Genomic DNA, 17,071 nt, shown 5'->3' with positions numbered 1-17,071 from the left:
GTGGCATCACTCCTTTTCTTTTCCTCTGTGTCTGAATTATTTCAGTTTTTAACTTTGGTGTTTCCTTACCTACCCCCTCTCTCCAAATGTAAATATTAAATAAGTGAAGAACTTTATTTTAACTTTTATATTCAATGTAATTTGCAGACTCTCGTATCACCAAGGACTCTACATCAGTAGAAAATAATCAATAACAGGATAGAGGAACTTAAGGTGTGAAGACCGTTAGATGAGGTAAGTGTTGACATTAATGCAGCTCTTCTGTACATTTGGTTTATTATTAGAAAACAGCTTCCATGGTGATGTCTGTCTGCATACATGAATCATGTGAAGGTTCTGATACTGGTGCAGTCACCACTATTAGCAGCTCTAACAGTGGTGACTGCACCAGTCACAAGGACACAGATGAGAGGTGTTAGTGGTCAGATACCTGTTATTTCTAATTTTTCTCAGTAGTTAAGAGGAAGTGTTTCAGTGAGAATGTGGGTTCAACAGCAACAGTGCTCGAAAAGTTTCATGATGACCGGATGAACTTCTGACACATCTACAAGTGTGCGACTGAACTGTCTTTAAGTTTCACACTTTTTTCCCCACATCGCTCATCCTTTAATCCAATTTTTTAATGCAATATGGGTATAATTTGCAATTATATATAAACATATCACAGGAGATATATTTATATGTTATTTAGAAAAGACTGTTTAGAGTTCAGTTCAAACAGAGCTGTTTAAACTAGCAGGGTAAAGATTTAATACTGAAGATGAACAGGAAGTCAGACTGGAGACAATAATAGTTTTTTGTACTGTGGTCTGAGGTTCATGGATCAGATGTGTGTGAGATGCCAAAGAGAGAAAGCGCCGCAAAAGATACAATAAAATCTCAAATACTTTTGACTTTTTTGATTTATTTTCATACCCCCAAATCAAAGAAAAATAGTTACAGATAACATTAAAGTTATAATATAGGCCATGTTATGGCCCTGAGCCTCGAAGGGAGCGAGACTGCCTTTTTTTATTCAAGCAAATCCAAACATGCTAGGACTCGTGGATGATTGGTTACTTGGAGACCTGTGCCGGCCCTCTTCTATGCAGACTGAAGTGTGACAGTCCATGCAGGTGATTGGCTACCTGGGGATGCCATGATACTCCAAGAGCCAATAAGTGGCTGATTGTGTCCATCTGCAGTTATAAAAGGCTGAAGAGCCTTCACGCTACAGGGCTGCTGCTGTGCCGTGTCCTCCTCACCCGCCTCTCTTTTTGAACTTTGTTTGTTAAACCCTGTATATGGTTGAACTTAGTTTGATGTGAGTTTTGTGATGCTAGCTTGCCTTAGTTAACCCTTAACTTTTACTTTTTTTTCCTGTGTTAATGCTTTACGTGTTAATTGGTCGCCCAGTGGTCTTTTGAACAGCTCTGTCGGTCATTTGTTTGAAGTTTGCAATAAAACCTTTTATTTTACTCAGTTTTCGTGTGAGGGTTCGTGTATGTTACTCCCCTCCTGTCCCCTAGCAGAGGGGGTGCTAACAACCATAACATCAGTTACTGCAGCTCAACAAGAAAGACCAGAGATAAAAATGAGGAATAAAGACTAGCAATCAACTACAAAAGAAGAAATGTAAACAGCAGTGATGAACATGTTTTTCTGATCTTAGTCTTTTACCTTTTGTTGTACACTAAACATCATCAGCCTTAGCTTAATAACCAGCAAGGAAAGTAGAAAACCAAAAATCTCAAAAATACAGCGTCTCTTTATGTCTGTCTCCACGTTGGGTGAGTGTTGAGTAAAGTGCATATGAGAGCATGAGGGTGGGAATGGATGTCTGTATCTGTGTGTGCCTGTATGTCTGTGTCTATATGTCAGGTCAGGTATCAGACGCCACCTCTCTGGGGACATCTCAGGCCCTCCAAGGTATGGAGGCCTATCTCCCCCACCGCCGGTCACTCTGGCACTCTGGATGTCTGGAGTTTTGATCTCCTCCATACCTGCTTCATGCCCTGGAGGACGGGGCTGTGGCTCCCCACACCCTCTAGCAGATCATTACAGGAAGGAACCTTTTAAATACAAGCACGTCCATGCTCACAGGTGTGCACACGGGAGCTCACACACACAAACTACACCCTTTTTGGCTCCTACCTCAAAGCACACTGTGTGCTGTCGATATTACGTGCTGCACAATAATGTAATATATGTATTTTTTGTCTGCTTATTTTGTTGTTTTTTGTTTTTTGCCCTTTATCCCCGTCCCTCCTCTCCACTGTTTTTATTTCCCTTTCTTTCTCCCATTTCTTTTCCCCAGTCAAGTCTGTCCCATATTTAACAAGTGAAAATAAAATCAAATAGACCATTACGGCAAGGCTGGGTAGGTCCATTTGGTAAAGTAAATCTGTTGGGCATCTTTCTTTGCCTTTAGACAATAATTCTGATGGCAAAAGAGCCAAACGGGACAGGCAAGAAAAAAGAAAAAAAAGAAAACCAAAAATCGTACGAATCCTACTCTCAGAGCTAAATGATAAAATAACCATGTGTAGAGCTCGTGATATTTATCATAAATAAATATGGGATAATTTATTATCTGAAAAAATGCATGTGATGTTTTGTCTTCCAAATATGAAAATAAATCAAAACTTAGATCTTTTAAACATCAGTGGATTATTTTCTGTGATCAGTCGATGTTGAAGTTGTTGATCAGTGAAGTCTGACAGAAGCAGAAGAGTCTCCACTGTTTCATAGTTCACTTTACTGTCATCTTTATCATTATGAACCTGTGGGAAACAGCACAGCACACTTGTCTGTTTACAAATACCAGATGAAGCTTATACATAAGTTCAATGAGGAACATCTGTAATCATTCATCTGCCTGCTTTCCTGGGTGTTTAGCTGCTTGTCTGTAATTCACATCATGACCACTTTTCCATTCTGTCATTCTCAATACTGATGTAATTATTTTCGGCAGATCGTCGCCTCGCCCACCTTCTTCAAGCCAGTCAGCCTCCACTCTGTTTAAATCTGTGCTCTCTGTCATTCTGCCTTTCAGACTCTCATTCATGGAACCCACCTCTTCCCCATCCACACCTCACAGATGTCTGAGTCAGAGCTTCATCCAAGCCTCAGTCTTCATTTTCACCACCACCAGTATCTAGACTACAGCAGCTGCTGTCCTAAATCCTATCAACACTGGGATTCAGTTCTGCCATGATGGGTTATCAGAGTCTAATCGCCAAATACATTAATTTATCTATCTAAATAAATCATGTTCAGTTATTTCAAGTTATTTCTCCTTATTGAAATGTCCAAAACTCTCTTTGCTCTTTAAATACAAAACTTATTTAGGCTTAACTTCAGTTTCCAAGAGTCAGCTAAAGTCAGGAGGTACATCTAGACTGTCTGAGTTAAAGGAAGAATAAGGAAGCAACACTTGTGATAATAATGAATGTGTTTCTATGTACACTTACCTTTAAACTGAAGCATCAGTATCAGTAATGAAGACATCTGAATCCATGTGAATGCAGCCATCGTGCTTCTCTGTCTCTCCCAGTCCCTGTTCTTGATCTCAGAGATGAACACAGCATCAACTTCCTGCTCACTTCCTCATAGTGACATCACTCCTTTTGTCTCGTGTTGCTGAATTAATTATTTCACTTCATAGCTTTTAACCATCCTTAGCTCCATCTCTCTCCCAGTCTACATACAAGATGAACATTATCTTTAAATTTTATCGTTTATATTTAATCTTTTTTGCAGACTCCCCTGTCGTCCCTTTAAACGGACTGTACAACAATGGAAAAATTTGTGATGAACACTAGAAACGGGGAAGTTAAATGTGTGAAGACTGTTAGATGAGGTAAGTGTGGCATTAATGAAGCTATTGTTTACATGTTGACTTATTATTAGAAAACAGTGTTCATGCTGGGTTTTTTCGGGACACATGAAAAGAGGTCAAGATACAAATTCTTCACACACCAGAATTTCAGTCCTAATGTTCGCAAGGAAACAAGATAATATTGCAGCAATGACCACTCCCATTCTCCCATTCTGACCTCCCATTCTAGATACTCTTGGAACCACGTCAGCCCGCAGTCTGACAGCAAAGAGATCTAATGGGGTGATACGGCACTATGAGGTCATTTTTCATTCAGTAGTAGACCCAAAAGCAGACTAAATGGACAGAAAGATGATGACTTTAACAAAACTTTATTGAACACAGTGAAATGAGACAGGTGACATGGAGAACTTAGCAAGAGTCAACTGAAACAGAGAGAAGGTGGTTAAATCCAGAGCTAAGGAGAGGCTACATACCCACGCAGTCACATGGACCTCACAGCACAAGCATACTCCCAAACTACTATAAGAGTGTTTTTTTATTATTATAAAGATTGTTTTGTCAGTTATGTTTTCAAATGTCAAGATGTCAAACAAAGGGAGAACACACTAGGGCTCGTGTTCAAACAAAGAAAGTTTGTTCATCAAAAATTTATTAATCAAACAGACATAACATTGTTCTCCCCTCCTCCCCCCACAAAAAATACACGTTCAAAGCACCACAGTGGTAGCCCAATATCACACAGAACTGTCACATGATATTAAACAGAAGCTGTAAACTCAGCTCTGCAGTCACTATCAAGCAGCTCATATCAAGTTGTAGATTCAAGCTGCTTTTCATGCTTTTGTCCACAACATGGCGCCAAAGAGCACTGTGTTGAAAATCTTTGAGTAATGAACCCTTGTGTGTAATTCTCATGAAGGCAGATGGTAACAAATGTTTATTTGCCCTTGTTGTCCATCCCAGCAAAAACTAGGAAAAAAGAACAATAACAGTTTGTTATAGCTCAGTCTCCTAATGCGCCCGGAAAAGAAAACAGTTTAGTTATACTACACTTTACTACACAAGGTGTTCAGTACTGGGGTCAGCCTAGTCGAAGATCTAACAAAATACATGTTTCTGATATTTAGTAGTAATATCTCCACAATTAAACCATCATTGTGGGGAGATCACTACTGTCATGGTTTTGAATGAGTTTCTATTAATCCTAAGGTAGTGAAGTGCTATTTTATTGGAGTGTCATGTGTTGGTTTGTGCATTTAATATGTCACCTGACAACAATGCTGTCATTTCCTGTTTCTTTTAAAATAATGATTTAAAAACCTTTTAAATAGATTAAATGAGTACACATCTACTAAACCTCATATCAGTGGGCAGAAATCTGTAGATGACACTTACTGAACTAAACTAGAAGCAGCTTCTCTCCAATAAGTTTCAGTCCAACTGTGGCTGTTTCAGGTGTACTCAAAATATCCCCCCCCCCCCCCCCCCCCACACACACACACACCCACCCTTTAGTACTTTTAGCAGTCACTGAATTTGCATTTACCTGAAGAGAAAGTAATTATGTTCATGTTTCCAGACTAAAATGAACACAAAAGACTGACTGACTCATTAAAAAGCCTTTATTTCCACTGATAAAATGTCCAAAATACAAAGTTCACGAAACGAATAAACAGAGTTCAAAACCAACTGAGTAATCCCAGGCAGGATAAGAGACACTGAGACAAAGACTGAAGGAAAGACTTATAAAGACTTATATGCTTATAAATGAGGGTACCATGATTACAGGAAGTGGATGCAGTTGGATGATGAGATGTAGGTGAAAATAATCAAAGACAATTTGATTAGTAAAACTAAACACAAAGACAATAAAACAGTGAAGTGAGAACCATAACTAAAGGTGGGAACAGACACATGAATCAACTTCACATAAGAAAATTGGCACAAAAAGCTATGACAGGAAACTCTAAGGGAACAAATTCAACAGTAAAACTGAGACTAAACTATAACAACTACTAGTCCAAAATACTCAACATTTTGTTCATAATAATGAATACGGGCATCAAACAAGACACATAATAAATTACTGTAAACTATCATTCAAGATCATATCTACAGTGCACATACAGGTATATTGTCACAAAAAGGCCCGGAGGCCGAGTACCAAAACCAAACCCATGTGCAGAGAACTCAAAGCGGAGGCTGAGGAAAGGTTTTAAAAATTTTATTAACTAGCACAAGGATGATATTTACAATGGCTTAAGGCTTGACAAATGGGGTGTGGGGTCTTGGCTAGGAGAGAGGAATAAAGCAAGGTGGCAGGTCCAAGAAAGCAACGGGAGCTGGGCTGGTGATTAGGTACGATATGGAAGAGAGGAGAGCAGTGTTAAAATCTTAGCCAATGAGGAGTTCTGGAGAGGGTGGGAACTATGAAAATCTTCATCTTAATGTGCAGGTGGCTGATGTAAGTGTTGAAGGAGAGGGGGTGCGGTCCGGGTGGGTTTGGTGGTGTGTGTCGGCTGTCCTGAGCGGGGAAGGTTCCGTGGTAGTGTAAGGGCAGGAGGGCAGGCAGGTGAACCGGATTTCCAGGATGAGTTGTTCAGCGTTGTGGAATACCCGGGAGCAACTAGAACACAAGATCACAAGTAAGCAAAGCACTTGAGACTTACTGGCATGAAGTGTGAGGCCTGGTTACCAACATAGGGTAGTTGACAAACTGGCGAGGAAGCAGTGTCAGCGAGCAGCTTAAATCTCCAACCTAGTTGCCTGAATCAGCTCCAGGTGAGGGAGGCTGTAGGCCCTGCCCATGGGTGGATACCATGCTGGGACAGCATCATAATTTCTATTTCTATTTATGATCCACTTTAATCTGTGAATACAACCAACGTCCTGATCTGTGACCTTCTTTATAACCAGAGAACAGTCTGCAGAAAGACTCAGTCTGTTAGATTCAGGTTTAACTTCTTTAATCTGCCCACGTTCAAAGAGTGCTACTGAGCTGACTGTATCACTGAAGATTCAAGAACAGTTGGATGTTCCTCAGTTGAGAAAAAAAGAGAAATGTGAAGCATCAAATGTTATGAATATGAGTGTTATGTTTATAATGTGAAGTTTATTTTGAATACAACACATTTAAATTTCAACTTTAGTTTCCAAGAATCACCTAAAGTCAAAAAGTTAAAAGCACATCCTCACTGCCTGTCTCTGTCTCTGTCTCTGTTCTTGCTCTCACGTTCACAAATGACACATTCTCAGAGACGAAAGACTCTGGAAAGACTCATCCTGGACCAGCTCCGACCCATAGTCAGGCCACATCAGGATCCCCTTCAGTTTGCTTATCAGCCCCGCCTTGGATCTGAGGACGCCATCAACTACTTGCTCAATCGTGTCTACACCCATCTGGACCAGCCGGCGAGCACTGTGAGGGTCACGTTTTTTGACTTTTCCAGTGGATTCAACACCATCAGGCCAACCCTCCTGGGTGATAAGCTAACAGCGATGCAGATAGATGCCTCTGGATTGTTGATTACCTGACAGGAAGACCACAATATGTACGTCTCCCACATTGTGTGTCTGACAAGGTCATCAGCAACACAGGGGCACCACAAGGGACTGTACTCTACCCCTTCCTCTTCACCCTCTACACCACAGACTTCAGCCACTGCACAGAGACCTGCCATCTTCAGAAGTTTTCTGATGACTCTGTGGTTGTTGGATGCATCAGCAGGGATGATGAGACAGAGTACCGGGCTGTGGTCGACTCCTTTGTCACGTGGTGTGAGCAGAATTATCTGCAGCTCAACGTGGCAAAGACCAAGGAACTGATCGTGGATTTTAGGAAGACTAGGTAACCCTTGACCCCTGTTTCAATCCAGGGGGTCAGTGTTGACATTGTGGAGGACTATAAATACCTTGGAGTACACATAAACAATAAACTGGACTAGGTTTAAAACACCATTGCACTTTACAGGAAGGGCCAGAGTCGTCTCTATTTTCTGAGGCAGCTGAGGTCCTACAACATCTGTCGGACAATGCTCAGTGCCATCCTCTATGCTGTTGCACGCTGAGGCATCAGGTGACGGGTCACAGATGCCAACAGACTCAATAAACTGACCAGCAAGGCCAGTAATGTTGTGGAGATGAAGCTGGAATCCCCCAACAATAGAATAGAGGAAGTTAAACGTGTGAAGACTGTTAGTTGAGATAAGTCGTTGCATAAATCCAAGTCTCCTGTATGTTTGGTTTATTATTAGAAAACAGGTTCATGATGATGTTTTCCTGCACACATAAAAAGAGGTCAAGATTCAATCTCAGAATTTGATTTAACTGTTCACAATGAAACAGTAATACTGCAGCAGTGACTGCTGATAAGAGCACTAAATGAGATGTGTTAGTAGCTTGAGACCTGTTGGTTCCTCGTTGACCTCTAAAGTCTTTTATTTTTTGTTGATGTTGTTTTCTGAGAAGTGAAGCAGAAGTGCTTTGGTGAGAATGTGGGTACAGCAGCAGCAGAGCTCTGGAGGTTTCATGATGACCAGATGAACCTCTGACAGATGGTTAAGACACTGATGAGCGTGAGAATATACTATGTTGAGGTTTCACACATTTCGACATATATTAGATCATTTTATCTTGTTTTTAATGCTGTCTGAGTATAATTTCCAATCATATAACAGCTGAAATGTAAGGAGAGCCATTCATGCATTATTTAGAAAAGGGTTAGTACAAACAAAACTGTTCAAACCATTAATTAAATATTTAAAATTGAAGATGAAAGAACAGGAAGGATAACTGGAGAGAACATTAAATGCTTGCTGATACTGAGCTCTGAGGTCTCAGACAGGCCGCAAAAAATAAAATAAAAAAAACATACTATGTAATAAAACATCAGTTACTGTCACTGATGTCCTCTCCCAGCTCAATAACTGAGATAGAGCAGATATTTTCCATCATGAAAGATAAAATAGGGAATGTGCAGCACATGTCACCAGTGCTAGCATTTAGGAAAAAGATAAGATAAGATAACCTTTATTAGTCCCACGCGTGGGAAATTTGTTTTGTTACAGCAGTGGACAGTGCAAAGTTACATAGAAAAATTAGAAGAAAAAGAACCCACTGGAATAAGATATCAATAAGATACTGTGCAGAACTGTACATAGTAGAATAAAATAAAATAAAATAAAATACTACATACAATAGAATAAAATAGAATACAAATGCTGTATACAATTGAGTATAATACAACGATGCCAGGAAAGAGTACTGCACAAAAACAACCAACAAAACCCATTAAATGTATGGGTGGTCCCATTGAACCTTTTCTTTCCTGTCTCTTTTTTTGTATGTATTTTTTGTGAAGGGGAAGTGGTTTGGTGAGGATATGCAGAGCTGTGCAGGTTTAACCCTCTAATGCTGACCACATGCATATCATGCACTTCTTCTTTCTGTGAACTTCTCATGAAGACAGCTGGTGACAAATGTCTGTTTGCTGTTATTTTTTCTTGAATTTACTGTCCTTAAGAATTTAAGAAAAGAACCATAAAGTTTGGTGTACAATCAGCGATTAATCATAAATTAAAAATCAGAAAAGAAAACAGTTTACTTATACTTCACACTTACTGCTTACTACTAAATGTCAGCCTAATGAAACGTCTAACATTTACACAGTTCTGTTTTTAGTGCAAATTGCTCCAGAATTAAACAGTTGTAGGGAGACCGCTACTGTGATAGTTTTTAATGTTAATCTTAGTGCAGTGTTTCATTAATGTATTTATATGAACATGCAGAATATTTTCATTTATCTAACACTGTCATATGTGAGTCTGAATATTTGCTGTCACCTGCTAACCATGCTGTTCCATCACATACTTTGTCTGTGCATAGACCAAAGTGTACTTTAACCCATACATTTATTTCACTATATTGACTCCAATAATCACAGGATATCATTGAAAGCACTGCTGCAGTGTTGGTGTATTTATAGCAAAAAGTTTAGCATGCATTAAAAAGCTCAGATTCTTCTTACTGTACCATGAAGGTGGAAAGCAGGTCAGCACGGCATAGTAATACACATCACCAGAGCCCTGAAATACTAACTACTATTTAAGGATTCTGGTTAACACAAAGTAGGCATGTGCAATCAGACATGTTACTTTCACTAGTACACTATTTGTAACTTTGTGTTTTGTGTTGGTTTAGTTTTTTGTTTACTTGTTTTTATATTCTACTTAAAAACGGTTTTGTAAATGACCTAAATCGATTTAAGAAACCTTAAGGTGAATTTTAATGTAATAATATTCATCGTAATAATGTTCACCTTGTTCAAAGTAATCCACTGAATCTATGAGCACATGCAGTGGTATGAAAAATTAATCCTGCAGTCTTTGTATTTTCAAGTAAACATAATCACATAACTTGATGTTTGACTAATCTATCTATCTATCTATCTATCTATCTATCTATCTATCTATCTATCTATCTATCTATCTATCTATCTATCTATCTATCTATCTATCTATCTATCTATCTATCTATCTATCTATCTATCTATCTATCTAGTTAAAAAACTTAGCGTGAGTAACATCCTATTTCTTTGGGTAATTGATGGTGGAGTAGAGGTTGTTGGGATCAGGGGAAATTCCAGCAGGTGAAGAGGAAGCTTTCACAGTGCTGTAGGTCACAGTGTCACCATCATCATGATCACCACGGGACTTTAAGAAAATAATACAAAAACGTCTTAAAGACATAACCTGACAGGAGCTTTGAAAATCGTGAAGTTATTACTAACACCATCTGTATGAATATCAAATTCTTACCCTGGATTTATTCTTGGACTTCTTGGTGAAACTGATGGAGACGTAGGAAACACCATCATCAGCATCAGCCTGCACAGTGAATACAACACAATGACTGCTCAGTAATATGTGGATTTATAATGAGTCTGTTTCACATCTGTTTAAGTTCAGCATCAGGTCCTCATCACATCACAGTTTCTGCTCTTCTCTGTTGAAACTAACTTTGTACTGGGAGTAGTGTGTGATCTCACCATGTCCTGACTGGATCCTGGACCAGACTGAGTATCTGCAGGGTTTAAGGTCAGTCCCTGAAAAAATACAGTTTTATTTTTAAAATCGGCTCAGTGTAAACAACAAATTTAATCTAAAGAATATTTAATCAATGAATTCAATGTATTTCCCAGTCCTTGTTTCTTCCTTTGAACCTTTGATACTTTATGTCACTGAACTTAATCCATAAAAATCATTTCACTAGCTGGGCCCACGCCCTCATTTTAGGTTTGACAGTGTTTTAGTGGTTTGGGGAAGGCCTCAAAGGGGACTGGCGGTGGCTGCCAGGGCTGGCAGATCCCAATGTACGAAACAGAAGTAAAGAAGTTAAAGAATTGAAAAGGAGAGGGAGGGTGGGGAACGTAAATGAGAACGAGCAGCCTGTAGAACTGGGGGAACCCATATACATGAGAACCAGAAGGAGCGTGTTGGGAGGCGTGGTCCCACTCCTGAAATTCCAATATTTAATCTCCAATTATAGGCTCAGTCTGGTATGAAACTATAGAGTTAATAGATGATGATATAGATGACATGGCTGAATTTGAACTCACCGTGTTGTTGCCACATTGTGTTTTGTTTTCTGAAAAGAGAAAAAAAGATGAGTTTACTTATGAGTCAACTTATCATAAACTTTAATCTGTGAATGTTTTCACCTTTAATTTTCTTCCATCTGATGATCACCACAACAATGATTAACAGTGTTACTAAACCCACAGGAATGATGATAAACTCTGACCAAACTGGAGAGATTATTAAACATGTTAAACATTGAATTTTTCCACACATAGTAAACTTGTTGTCTAAGAACCTGACAACCAAAAAGAGGGATTCAGTTTCTACCTCCTGATGTCTTTACTTCCTCTCTTGTTGTCCATATGTTTGTTATTTTCATGGCTACTTTAATTGTTGATGTTGTGGATTTTGTTGTCGATGATGTTTTTGACACTGACAGTAAGAAAAGACTTGAAAGTAAGTGAACAACAACAGAGAGGAAACAGTGGTGAGATGTTTAACAGTCTAACAAGTCTCATTTTTGATGATGTCTCATGTCTGAGGATATGTTCTCTTTATCTTCATACAGACACTCAACTGTGAGTCTACAGTGTTCATATGTCAACACAGAGCTGTTCAAGATGCTTTATCATTGTTCTCATGTACACACACTGGTGAAGATGGAGATATTGTAAGAGAAAAGCAACAATAGAAAAATGAACTTCATCACTGTGATCATAATTATTGTGGTGTTTCAGTTTGTTGTTCTAACAGGACAGTTTGAGCTGAAAACATTAAGATGTAAATACTCACTGTTAATAACAGACAGATCAATCACAAAGTCTGAACCTTCTTGTTGTCCTGTTGCTGTTTTGAACTGTCTGCAGGTGTAAGGACCAACATCCTGATCTGTGACCTTCTTTATAACCAGAGAACAGTTTGCAGAAACACTCAGTCTGTCTGATTCAGGTTTGGCTTCTTTAATCTGCCCAAGTTCAAAGACTGTTACTGCTGGTGTTTTAGTTGAGTTACTGAAGAGCCAGGTAGTACTGTTACAGTTATGCTGACCTTGTATCACATTTTTACAAGGCAGAGTAACATCATGTCCACGTCCAGCAGTGACAGTTTGATTTTGCTCAGTTGTTCCTGTTGAGAAAAAGAGAGAGAGAGAGATGTGAAACATCAAATATGTTATGAATATGAGTGTTATGTTTATAACGTGAAGTTTATTTTAAATACAACACAAGTTTCAACTTTAGTTTCCAAGAATCAGCTCAAGTCAAAAAGTTAATCATGACTGTCTCAGTTAAAGGAAGAATAAATAACACTTGTGATAATAATGCAGTTTATTAATTGAATGTGTTTCTATGTACACTTACCTTTAAACTGAAGCATCAGCATCAGTAATGAAGACATTTGAATCCATGTGAATGCAGCCATCGTGCTTCTCTGTCTCTCTCAGTCTCTGTTCTTGCTCTCAGAGATGAACACAGCATCAACTTCCTGCTCACTTCCTCATAGTGACATCACTCCTTTACTCTCCTCTTACTGAATCTTTATGATACAGATCTGAACTCATCTGTATCTGTCTCTCTGTCTTAATGTAGATATCAAATTTGCTGAATCCTTTTTAACATTTAATAACTTTTATACTTAATCTCTTTTGCAAACTCCCCTGTTTTTCCTTTAAAGGACTATTCAACAGTTTAAACTGTCTTGATCATTAAAAGAACACAGGAAGTTAAATGTGTGAAGACTGTTAGATGAGGTGAGTGTTTACATTAACGCAGCTCTTCTGTACATTGTGTTTCTTATTAGAAAATAGGTTGATGATGTTTGTCTGCACACATGAAATAGGGTGAAGACTCAAATTATTTACACACTAGAATCTGAGTCTTAATGATTGCAATGAAACATGCTAACACTGCCACAGTGAGCGCTGTTAGCAGCTTGATAAGAACACAGATCAGATGTGTTAGTGGTCTGAGACCTGTTTGTTCCTCTTTGAACCTCTGAAGTCATTCATTCTGAGAAGTGAAGGGGAAGTGTTTGGTGAGAATGTGGGTACAACAGCAGCAGAGCTCTGGAGGTTTCATGATGACCAGATGAACCTCTGACAGATAAATGGTTAACACATCGATGAACGTGACACTAAACTGTCTTTAGGATTCACAGCAGTTTCTACACACAGCAGGTCCATATTATTTTTTTAATGTTGTGTAAGTATAATTCAGAAGAATAATATTAACAATGAAAGCAGATGTTTGCACATGTTTGGAAATGTTATAATACAAGTTCAGTACAAACAGAGCTGTTCGAACCAGCAGAGTAAAAGTTTAATACTGAATATGAAAGAAGAGGAAGTCAAACTGGAGACAATAACAGACGGTAGATTGTACTGTGGTCTGTGGTGGAGGGATCAGGTGTGTGTGAGGTGTGAGATGGAGAGAGTTTAAAAACACACAAAGTTGTCCACAAACATATTTACATTTATTCTTATTATCGTGCAGCAAAAAAGCAAAAAGTTTTAATTTGGATCATTAGATCTGTTACTGTTATTAAATCCCATTAAAATTAACCTCAGGAATAAAAATAAAGTATGAAGACTAACAATCAAATAACACAAAATTTAAACAGCAATGAATAAGCTGTCATTTTTAACTCAGTGGGTAACCTTTAATAAAAATCATCAACAGCAAATTTAAACAAACAAAAGATTCAGTTTATCATAATTAAATAAAGGATAAATAATTGTTGTACGGTATTTTACTTGTTAGATCAATCTAAATGTACATGAAAAAGTTTTTAGCTAAATATGAGATAAAATCAAAATGTAATTTTTGTTTCCTTTATTTAAACCTGTCTTGTCCAACAGCATTCACAATCAGAAACATGATCTGAATGCTCTGTTGTACCAACACATTTGCTTGCCAGGAGCTATATGAATTTTGTATAGGTTTCTTATCTTAGTCTTTCTTTTTATTCTACTTGATTTATTCATTTTCATTGTTATTCACATTAACTTATGTGTAATTGATCAATACCAGAGCTGACAGGTAGGGAGAGGTAAGAATGGGTAGAAAGGAGAAAGGGAAAAAAGAAAAACAGAGAAAAATTGAGAGAAGACAAAACCAAAAGGACACAGCACACATAGCTCAACTCAGCAGATCACCACCTGTTGCACCTGTAAGAAAAACATACAAAAAACAAACAGCACCTCAGAAAAATGCACAATCTTGCATGTCTGTGTTTATATGAAAGAGAAACACACAGTTTAGTTGGGCCCTCCACCCCAAGACTACTGCAGACCCAAGCCCACACGTCCAGATGACAACCGTGTGCTGACACAAGTAGAAGGAGAAACGAATGACAAGGGAGGCCCAGAAAGAGCTCCCATGGTGAACGTTTAAGAGCCAGAACCATCCAAGCATGAGCTCAGGACTGTTCTCATGGGAAATGACCAGAAGGGAGTGGAAGGGAGGAGCAACCCTCACCTTCTATAACCATGTCCCACAGTGGTCAAGGCTCAGCAAGTCTCAGACAAAGACCCAGTCACACACACAGACACACAGTGTTTTCAACAGCAATGGGCTAATTTATGTGATGAGATGATGTTTGAGTTGTTGATCAGTGGAGTCTGACAGAAGCAGAAGAGTCTCCAATATTTTCATAGTTCACTCCATCTTCACCCTCATCATTATGCTCCTGTGGAAAACAACACAACACACTTTAGATTCTCTCTGATATTGTCACGTCTGATGAGGCAGATGGCCTGAAGAGGAGAGAACGTGGACCCAAATGCAGACACAGAGATGCAGGAGAATGTTTAACAAAAAGCGAGCCTTTATTGTGGGCTGCAAAAAACACCAAAACAAAAGGCGATCAGAGACTGTGAAAAACTAACTAAAACCTGAACTGGGAAAAACTAGAAATAAATATAAAGAATCTAAACCTGAGAATAAAGCCTGAATATGAAACATGAAAATCTGAGACGAGGGCCAATGAAAACAGAAATAGCAGAAGGAGAAACACAGACGACCCAGCAACAAACAGAGGAACACAAAGGTAACGAAGGAATGAGACACAGGAGGAAAACACAGCTGGAGAAACCACACGCAACGAGACCCGGAAGAAGGAAAACGGAAAAAACTAAGACGGCACACAAGACTGTCAAAGTCAAACAAGAAGACACAGACTTTACACTGAAACAAGGAGACACGACTGACAGGGGACACAAAGGACACATGGATCACAGGAAGAGCGCAGAAACCAAGAGACTAAAAATTGGAAATAATAATGAAAACAAAGACTATTAATGATTCAAAACACAAAACACTGGGTCCCCCCCACAGGACTGTGACAGATATTCATACTTTGTGATATTATTTTGCTCATTTGTCTGATGTTTTCACTCTCGTGATTTTTTTTAGATTCCTTATGATTACAGTTAAGTTTCAGTTGAACATGGTCAGCACAGTATATTCTTATCTTTCATTATTTTCTATCTTTGTATATCAACCGTGTCAAACAGGAACAGACACCACAAAGAGATTTTGCTCTATAAAGTTAGAGAGGACTATTGAGTGTTCAAACTCACAGTGGTTTTCTCCAACTGTTTTTTGCTTGCTGAAAAGACAAAATAATTAAAACAAGAGTACAGTAAACAGTTAAACTCAAAGCTTTTTGTGTAAAAGTCTCATCTGTGAATTTTCTCACCGTTACATTTTATCCACATGTTGACTGTAACAGCAGATATTAAGAGAGCTGCTAAACCCACAGACACGATGATGCATCTCAACAAATACAGAAAATCTGAAAAGACAGAAACAATTTTGATCACCACAACAGTTATTAAGAGCACCGCTAAACCCACAGAAATGATGATAAACCCTGAGGGAACTGGAGAGATTATTAAAACATGATAAACATGAACATGAATTTCTCAATACATAGAGCCAAGTCTCACTCTGACACCCACACTTTAAAAGAAGAGAGATTCAGTCTCTACCTCCTGATTGACTATTTGATGGTGCTGTCAGTGTCCCCTCTGATGGTTTTATTTCATCTTTTCTTGTCCACATGTTTGTTATTGTTGATGTTAATTTAATTGGTGATTTTGCTGATTTTGTCGTTTTCACATCTTCACCTAAAGAAAAACAATAACAACATTAAAGACACTGACAGTAAGAAGAGACTTGAAAGTAAGTGAACAACAACAGAGAGGAAACAGTGGTGAGATGTTTAACAGTCTAACAAGTCTCATTTTTGATGATGTCTGAGGATATGTTCTCTTTATCTTCATACAGACACTCAACTGTGAGTCTACAGTGTTCATATGTCAACACAGAGCTGTTCAAGATGCTTTATCTGTCACGGTTTGCCGGGGCAAGCCGTGTGAATAATAATGGATCCAAACTGCAGGCTGCGGAATACGAACGTGACTTGCAGGGAGAATGACCAGAGAATCAACACAGAAGGGTGGAAGGGAAATAACACAGACGAATCAGCAATTACTATGACAGAAGACACAACTTAAATACACTCAGAGAACACAGGGAGATTACATACAGGTGGGAACACAGCTGGGAGTGATTAACATGACGAGACTAGGGAGGCAAACTGAAAACACTCACATAAGACACAGACCTTCACAATAAAACAGGAACTTACACAAGAAAAGACACAAACTAAG

General features: G+C 38.6%; 1 long non-coding RNA gene across 1 annotated transcript; it reads right to left on the bottom strand.

The window, feature by feature from the left end:
* Positions 1–13,825: 13,825 nt before the first annotated feature.
* LOC143412783 (uncharacterized) lies at positions 13,826–16,864 on the bottom strand. The gene is made up of 5 exons (XR_013093321.1): positions 16,817–16,864; positions 16,388–16,525; positions 16,096–16,191; positions 15,977–16,005; positions 13,826–15,084 (listed from the first exon to the last, which is right to left on the bottom strand). It is a non-coding gene; the product is annotated as an uncharacterized LOC143412783 (long non-coding RNA).
* Between the last annotated feature and the right edge of the window lie 207 nt (positions 16,865–17,071).

Source organism: Maylandia zebra, linkage group LG15 (assembly GCF_041146795.1).
Source record: "Maylandia zebra isolate NMK-2024a linkage group LG15, Mzebra_GT3a, whole genome shotgun sequence".
In the NCBI taxonomy this organism is placed as follows: Eukaryota; Metazoa; Chordata; class Actinopteri; order Cichliformes; family Cichlidae; genus Maylandia; species Maylandia zebra.
This window is presented reverse-complemented; position numbering and strand designations above follow the sequence as displayed.